This window comes from Eutrigla gurnardus, assembly GCF_963514095.1.
Source record: "Eutrigla gurnardus genome assembly, chromosome: 11".
Taxonomy (NCBI): Eukaryota; Metazoa; Chordata; class Actinopteri; order Perciformes; family Triglidae; genus Eutrigla; species Eutrigla gurnardus.
Genome location: NC_139925.1, coordinates 28,480,210 through 28,488,307, shown reverse-complemented (window position 1 = coordinate 28,488,307; position 8,098 = coordinate 28,480,210). Strand labels below are relative to the sequence as shown.

The following is an 8,098-nucleotide window of genomic DNA, read 5'->3' as shown; positions in this document are numbered from 1 at the left end:
GGGCCATCTAGTTTAGCGGAGTCATCATTATTAAGGCGAGACAGTTTAGAGCTATCCAAGAAATTATTACAGAAATGTTTGTTGGAATTATATAACTCCTGATAAAAGGAGGCAAAGGAAGCCTTTTTTGGGGTTCGATTGAAGAATGTCATCTTTATCTTTAATGCAAAAAATATCAGCAAAATGCTCGATAGTCCAAAGCTTCATTGCTAGTAGATGACTGGTGTAGCCCTGTACAATAATCATATAAGTTACAGAGCATAAAAAATAATTAACAGTTAAATTAAGGGTTAAAATAAAATAAACGCATTCATTGAAATAATGTAATGTCCTGTAACCCAGCTGATGTTAGGATCATTAGAATATATTATTTCAAGATTATTTTACAATTTATTTTATTTCCACTATTCTTATTTGCTTAAGTGGTGTGTCAATCAATGTCAATCTTGCATTGAGACATTCATTGGTTAGGTTAAGGAATACCGATTCCTGATTGGATTGGGAAAATTAAGTTCCGCCTCCGTGGAAAAAAGTATAGTTCGACACTTGATTTAGAGTGAATGATAAGAAAAAAATAGTTTTAATACAAGCAGGAGTGAAACGACAATTCATGTTTGGATATCATTGGCGGATTATTTAAGGACAACCTGTGTACCGGAGATGAATCGATTCTGATTCTGTTTCGGTGAGTTTCACGGAGTTGGGCTAAGGCTAATTTTAGTAACAGACCTGGGCTCGGTTTCCCGATAACGTCCACTCTTAGCGCGCTACAAAGACTCCTACGTTATGACTAACCAAAGTTGTTTACCTCTATAGTCGTGGTTCCCGAACGGGCTCTTAGGAGTCTTCTTAAGAAACACTCCTTACGTCGTTCGTACATGGCGCTGTCCAGAAAGAAAGTGCTGAAATCGATTGCTCAGATTTCGATTTTCCATTTCATGCGCTGGTGCATGACAGCACTATATTCTAAAATGTAGTCTATTGCAGTGTTTGCGAATAAAACATGGCTAGAAATCCATCTAGGCCTATACATTTAATTAACCATGGTCGAACATACTAACATAGCCTATACTGATTTAAAAAAAGACATGGAAAATATAGAAACAGCGGAGGAGATTGAGCCAATAACATCCTAAATTACATGCGTATTTGTTGCCGTTGTAGTCGAAACTTATGCAATATAGCCACGTCTGTCAATATATCCATGGGATTGAAGTTGATCCTTATGAAATTATGTATTCCAACTAAACGGCTCCAAGGACTGCGACGTCTTTGGTTCAGCATGAGGATGCGTTGTATCGCTGCCATAGTTTTGCCACCATTCACAACTGTCACCGGCGTGACATTTCAGCCACTCAGACCCTAATTGTTTGATGATGTGCCAATTTTCTAAATTGCTTGCAGGATTGTGCATGCCTTGAAATTGACTAGGCATAATGGGCTAATTAAATGACACTGTAATATACCTAGGCTACTTCTGAGGTTGAGGTAAAGCTTAGCCTTGTGATTTTTATTTTCTTCATGAATGACTTAAAACCATTGGTGAAACACAACACTGGCAATGTGCAGTTCCATGCGCAACAGGGATTTCTGGATTACTATACAGTGGTGGCGACTAGCGTCAGGAGCTGAAACATCGCTACGGCAGAGCTAAGAAGGCTCTAAGAGTGCTCCAGACCACCCTTACCAACGTATGACGTGCGAAAAAGGTTCGTAGCAAAGAACGTTTCGGGAAACATGCGAAATGTTAAGTAGGAACTCTAAGTAGGGGTTACGAATGACGTAGCGTTAAGAAGGCTTTAAGAAGGCTTCGGGAAACCGGGCCCTGTTACCTGCCGATACGCGTCTACGGCTAATTATAGTAGCAGACCCGTGTTGCCTGCCAATACGCGGCTAATGTGGCTAACTATTAGCTGGTGTGTTTCTCCACGTGCGCTGTCACGGAGAGTATGTGTTGCTTTGCTACTATATATGTTACATAGTAATGTTAATGCTGTAGTTATAGCAAGGTGTGATGGATATTTTTGTACATTTGTGTTATAGGCTGTACACGTGCAGCGTAGCTGTGTCATTGTGCGCTGTTGGGGTTTAATATTAATATGTAGTTACAATAGTATTTTGAGAGTTTGTTATGATATTCATTATGGCCATAGATTGAATTCATGACATAAGAAGTAATAGCCTTGTTTTACACAGGCTAGTTTTTTTTTCCTGGGATCACTTGATTTGGATGTGGATTTGGATTCTGAATTCTCCTTGACAAAGGAGATGGCGAGCCACACTTGGACCTGACCACTTGCTCATCAGAGGAGTTGGAGCTGATACAGGGTTTATCCTGCAGGAAGGATCACCTATTCTTTCTTTCACACTTGGAGTTCACCGGTGTGGTAGGACTTCTGAATGACTAAACTTGACTATTTTCTTTTTGTTGACTAACTGATTTATTAAAGGACCTTGCATTCTGGATTGAAGAAACTTACAATACAGTCTGGATTGAGACAGCACAGACAAGCTGAACTTAAAAAGGACCACGAACATTAAAGGACACAACAGTGGGAGACTTTATTGTATACTAAGTGAGCTGTGTATTCATGGGATTGTTTGTTGTGTGTTAAACTGTGGAAGCACTGTAAACTTATTATTGGTAAAATTGTCCTGCTAAATACAGTGGAACTGTTGAGTTCTTCTGTGCTAATTGGTTGAAAAGGGGAACTATTTTATTTTCAGTGTTCAATACATTTCATTTGTGTTTGAGTAAAGGTTAGTGCCTATATCACTTATCTTGTCTGGTGCTTCCATGTGTGGTCAATGGCTGTGTTCGAAATGCCACACTAACGTCCTACTCAATTGTGACGTAAATTTGAGTACGTAGTGCGTTCAGATACAATAGTATGTGAATTTGTGAACGCGAGAAATGCCCGGATGTATACTGCATTGGCAAGAATTTCTGAGTATACAGCGGACCTTGCTAAATCTACTCAACTTCCCCAAAATGCATTGCGGCTCGTCTGACTTCTGAAAAGTTTTGGATAATGGCGGACGACTGCGGTGATTCTGGCGACAGCCCGACACAAACCGCGTACACATGTAAGTATACTGTAACATGACTTTTATGTTTCCAGCTGACTTTTAAATCGTATTGATAATGAACGTTATTTTATTGTTGTTGGAATTGTACGTTAACGTTACGAATCGAAGGTCCTGCTAGCCGGCTAGCCTACTGACGGTAATTTATCATAGAGGTTAGCGAGCGTAAGCGGATCGGCAAATGTGCCGTTTTTACCGACGTTAACTAATAATATAGTGCTTATGTTAAACCGTGGTTATATATTTACTAACGGTGGTAAATAACGCGGTGCACCGTTGTCCGTTAAAGGGACGGATGCAGACACCGGGCGCCTCATTCAGTGGAGGGAACGATGAGGAGACGTTCACCGGCAGGAGGAATGCTGCTCTGAGAGGCTTCATTTAAGAAAATGTGGTATTAAATGTTACAATTCTCATTTGCAGGGCTTACTACTACTGTTGCATATTTAGCTACTCAATGATATAAGGTTGAACACCAGCGTATATAGACGGGAGATGTACTGCTCTCCTGAGATATCTACCTGAAACGTTCTGTTGAACAGCAAGAAATCATCAATGAACTGTAACACTTTTCTACGTGCTGTTCTTCATATAGGATGTTTATTGAAGAACATTAGATGGAGGGAAGGTGGAGCTAGATGGACAAAGAAGAAGTGGGAGAACATGAAGCAGAAATACAAGGTGAGTTGGAAGCAGTTTAAAGTATTGAACTCTACATGCTTGATGTGAAGCATAAAATAAACAAGATGAAGTTGTCTTTCTTATTAATAATCAGGCAAAGTCAGTGCTGGGTAATATCTACAATGTGTTCAAACATCAGAGTCCATTAAGTTGGTCCCATGTGGAACAGTATTACAGTACATATTATAATATATGACTAGTGGTGAATAGTTGATCTATACAATGATTATGAGAAGTGTTGTTTGTATGAACTGAAGATGTCAGCACTGAGGGAGGAGAGGTCACTGCTGCACACTGGAAGTGTTTGTTGTCATGGATGAGGTGATGGAGCAAAGACCTGCTATTACTCCACTACACCCCATCTCCTCAGCCATGATGCCAACCACTGCAGCAGGGTCTCTCCTCCAGAGCAGGAGGGAAATAGACCTGCAGGCCGAAAACATGAGTCAACAATCATATATATATTCAGATATTTATTATTTAGATTTGTACACAGCCTAATAATCGTAAATCATTAAACAGGAAACATACTGTGTGGTATTACTTATAAACTGCACTACTGATAAACACAAATAAAACCTCAACAATAATCATGTTCCTGCAACACAGGGATCCGGACATTTGGAGCAGACACTGCAGCTACGAGCCTCTGAGGATGTTCCAGGACTGCTGGAGTGGCTCGTTGACTTTGTCGCTGTCACCCCCATCACCACCGTGAAACTATGGACATGGAACCCATCTGTTCTGTTAGTAAGCAGTGGACGAGGTTCTCCATGGAACGCCTTGAAAGACAGAAGTCCTTCCTTAAATCCCCGTCCCGAAGTAGAGGCCCATCAGGGGAACAGGAAGATTGACCTGCAGTACGGACCTCTGGCACCAACCTGTAACAGAAAACATCAGATATTACATTTATTCTGAATGCTTTCCTATTCATTTGTTGATAAACTACTTATTTCTTCTTATCATACACGTATTGCAACCTGTATATATAACATGGATTATTTGTCTAATAAATTATTCATTAATATCCCACTTGCTTGTACTTGTTTATTTTTATCACACCAAACTCATACATGATATTATTAAAACCACTTATATTAGCCTACATGTAGCCTACATTTGTTTATGCATGCATATGCACATCTATTGATAATCAAATAATAAAGCAACGTATTTAAACCAGATAAGTCATATTACTTACTTCAGAGGGAAATCCAAATTCCATGTATGTGAATAATGTAGCTCCTCCGACGGGCCGATTGCCTGCGCCGTCTCCGCGGTGAAGGTTGCTGGTGTTCCATGGTCAGAGGTATAATACGATCTATGAACGGACGATTAATGATCGATAAAAGCTGCTTAACAGTCGCGATCGATGGCGAGTGAAGGCAGCTACTCAGGTAAGAGGAAGAAAGGGAAAGCGTGAGAGCGCGCATATATAATAAACTGTAGAAAACATTTGACAGTTGGAATTTGACTTAAAAAATATTTAGAAATATTAAATTAACTGTAATAATAATCATGCTTTATATTTTGATAAGTAATTAATATAAAACGGGAGCTAGAACCGCTAACATAATCGATTCGGTTACGTGAGAGTAGATGAGGACGAGATGTCAATAAAGTTAAAAAAAACAAAAAAATGTAGTATGAGATGTGTATACTTCGGTGTGAACAGTCTGAGGGTAACAGCATACTCAAACGCTCATTTAGTAGGCAGTATGCAGTACATACACGTTGAGTATGTAGTAGGCAGTACGTTAGTATGGCATTTCGAACACAGCCAATGTGTCACGAACCTGGCTCTAGTCCATGACAAACCAAACCGAAAAGGACAACAAAACTGGCAATTCCATGTTTTATTATAACTTAAAAATAGTCACAAAAGAATGAGGTGTGTTTCAATCTGTGTTATCAGCAGTGTTTGGAATAACGCCGTTTAAAAGAACAGCGTTAGGTAACGCCGTTATTTTTTCAGTAACGGGGTAATCTAACTAATTACTGTTTCCGTCGATACAACGCCGTTATCGTTACTGAACGTTAAATGCGGTGCGTTACTATGAATTTAATTTGTCGGTTTTCGCTTAAAAACAAAAAGTCAGGATCGTGTTCTGCTTGCGCACCGCTCGTGCCTGGTCTCGGCAGCCTGTTGTCCGTGGAGAAACGTGCAAACTTGCCACGAGCTGGAGCCGGAGTTGGGGCTGCTGCTGGTCTGAGCGGCGAGCGAGGGCCACTCGGGCCCCGGTGTCCCGCCGTTCTGGTGTTGGACGGGAATCCGCTGCAGCTGTGGAGCGCGGATGGTGAAGACGGTGGTGATGATGATGATGATGAACGGCCCGGTGGCTCGTGGAGGCACCGGGGTCTCGCCGTCATTATGTCTACTGCTGCACGCTCTGACCCTGTTTTGTGATATATGACAGACACAGCGTCTCCCACTGTATAATTTCTCCTCAAGTTTTAATTATTCCCGCATGCGAGGTGCGGAGAATGCGATCTCAATTATTATACGCAAGACTACACGCTACGCGACTATAGGAGTAGACTACAAGACTACAGTTTGCCATCTAGATCTTTTGTGTGTGAAATGAACAACTTATCCCTAACACTGAATTTTTCATCAATTATACTTAATAGCCCAAATAAAAACATTTCACGCTGGTCTCGGCAGCCTGTTGTTGCTGGTCTCGGCAGCCTGTTGTCGGTGCGTCTTTTACGCATTCCGAAGGTGCCCATTTTATCTTGGATGGGCTTAGATTCAGACATGGGATTTTCAATGGTAACAGATAAGGTCATGATAATAATCATCTTGCTTTATTATTATTAGCACTACCATCTCCTCAAACTAAACAAGCAGCGTCTCGGAGCTGTCATTTTCCTAAATGTTTCGCACTGTAGCGGATTTAAAAAAGTGACGTGAGTGGAAGGGCGGCGCCGGGGCAGAGTGTGTGTGAGTGAGTCGGAGACAGAACGGGAGAGAGATAAGCAGCAAGCAAACTTTTATTTTTTACAGTAACGCAAATAGTTACTTTCCCTGGTAACTAGTTGCTTTTATTATAAAGTAATTCAGTTACTAACTCAGTTACTTTTTGGGACAAGTAGTGAGTAACTATAATTAATTACTTTTTTAAAGTAACGTTCCCAACACTGATTATCAGTAGTGTGCGTGAGGGTTCATGAATATGGTGATGTGATGTGTGATGTGCAGTAAACTAAACAAAAGGTAACAAAACCCAAAGGGTGCCAATGTGGTCAGCGTCTGAGCGAGAGAGGGGAAACTGGCAAGAAGCTGGGCCTTTTATCCTGTAGGAGCACTGAGTCCAGGTGCTCCCAATCCCAGCAATCAGGTCCTCGTCACCAATACAACCAGCTCCTACCTCAGAGACAACATTGGCTGCGTTTCGGATCGCATGCATTTGCGCCTATGCATGCACGAGACTTGAGAGGATCCGCCTGAACTCGTCATAAACATGTCAAGTTCCCACCATGTCAAGTCGGACACAGGTGCACTTCACAGACTTTTTTAAAATTATTTTGTTTTTTAAACTTTATTAATAATTAAAACTGCGAGCAGTATCGTGACGGGCCCGAGCTCATATGCGGTCGTGGAGTGCCTGCAGTCACAGGGCAGTGTCGTGGACGCTGCCCTTGGCGCGGCCACCTCTCCTGGCGCAAGTCGAGACACAAGCGATGGACACCGAAAGGCATCCGTCTGTCACGTGCGGTCGTGGAGTGCCTGCATTCACACGCGTGGCAGCCGCCTACCTGTGCAGCAGCCACCTCCTCGTGGCGTGAGTTTAGACACAAGCGATTGACATTTAAAGCCATCTGTCAGTCACATACACACATGTTCATGCCTTCCTGACATCTCTCCTCCTCCCCCTAGTGTGACCTCTCCTCCTCCTCTCCCTGTGTCCTCCTTGCAAGGTGAGATGAGAGGAATTAGTTATAAAAAAAATCAGGTGTGGCTTTAACTTGGAAAAAGTGACTAAATCAATGACATTTCCTGTCACCAGTAGGTGGCGCTCTGACAGAGTGAATGTGAAAGTGCAGATGTGTTCAGGAAGGAACTCTAATCAAGTGTGCAAAGTTTGGAGCAGATCAGAGAACAAACACTGAAGCTATAATAGTTTGGATGTTAAAGACAGAGTTCAGCTGACAGCTGTATGAGATGCATGTAAAATGTGCATCTCTCCTCCTCTCTGTGTCCAGGCTGAAATGAGAGGAATTAGTTATAAAAAAAATCAGGTGTGGCTTTAACTTGGAAAAATTCACAAAATCAATGACATTTCCTGTGGCCAGTAGGTGGCGCTCTGACTGTGAGTGAATATCAAAG

The 8,098-nt window shown here is 41.7% G+C and overlaps 1 long non-coding RNA gene across 1 annotated transcript; it reads left to right on the top strand.

Moving 5' to 3' along the window:
- Positions 1 to 2,915: 2,915 nt before the first annotated feature.
- LOC311021002 lies at positions 2,916 to 3,721 on the top strand. The gene is made up of 3 exons (XR_014597964.1): positions 2,916 to 3,087; positions 3,377 to 3,481; positions 3,683 to 3,721. It is a non-coding gene; the product is annotated as an uncharacterized lncRNA (long non-coding RNA).
- Positions 3,722 to 8,098: the final 4,377 nt, after the last annotated feature.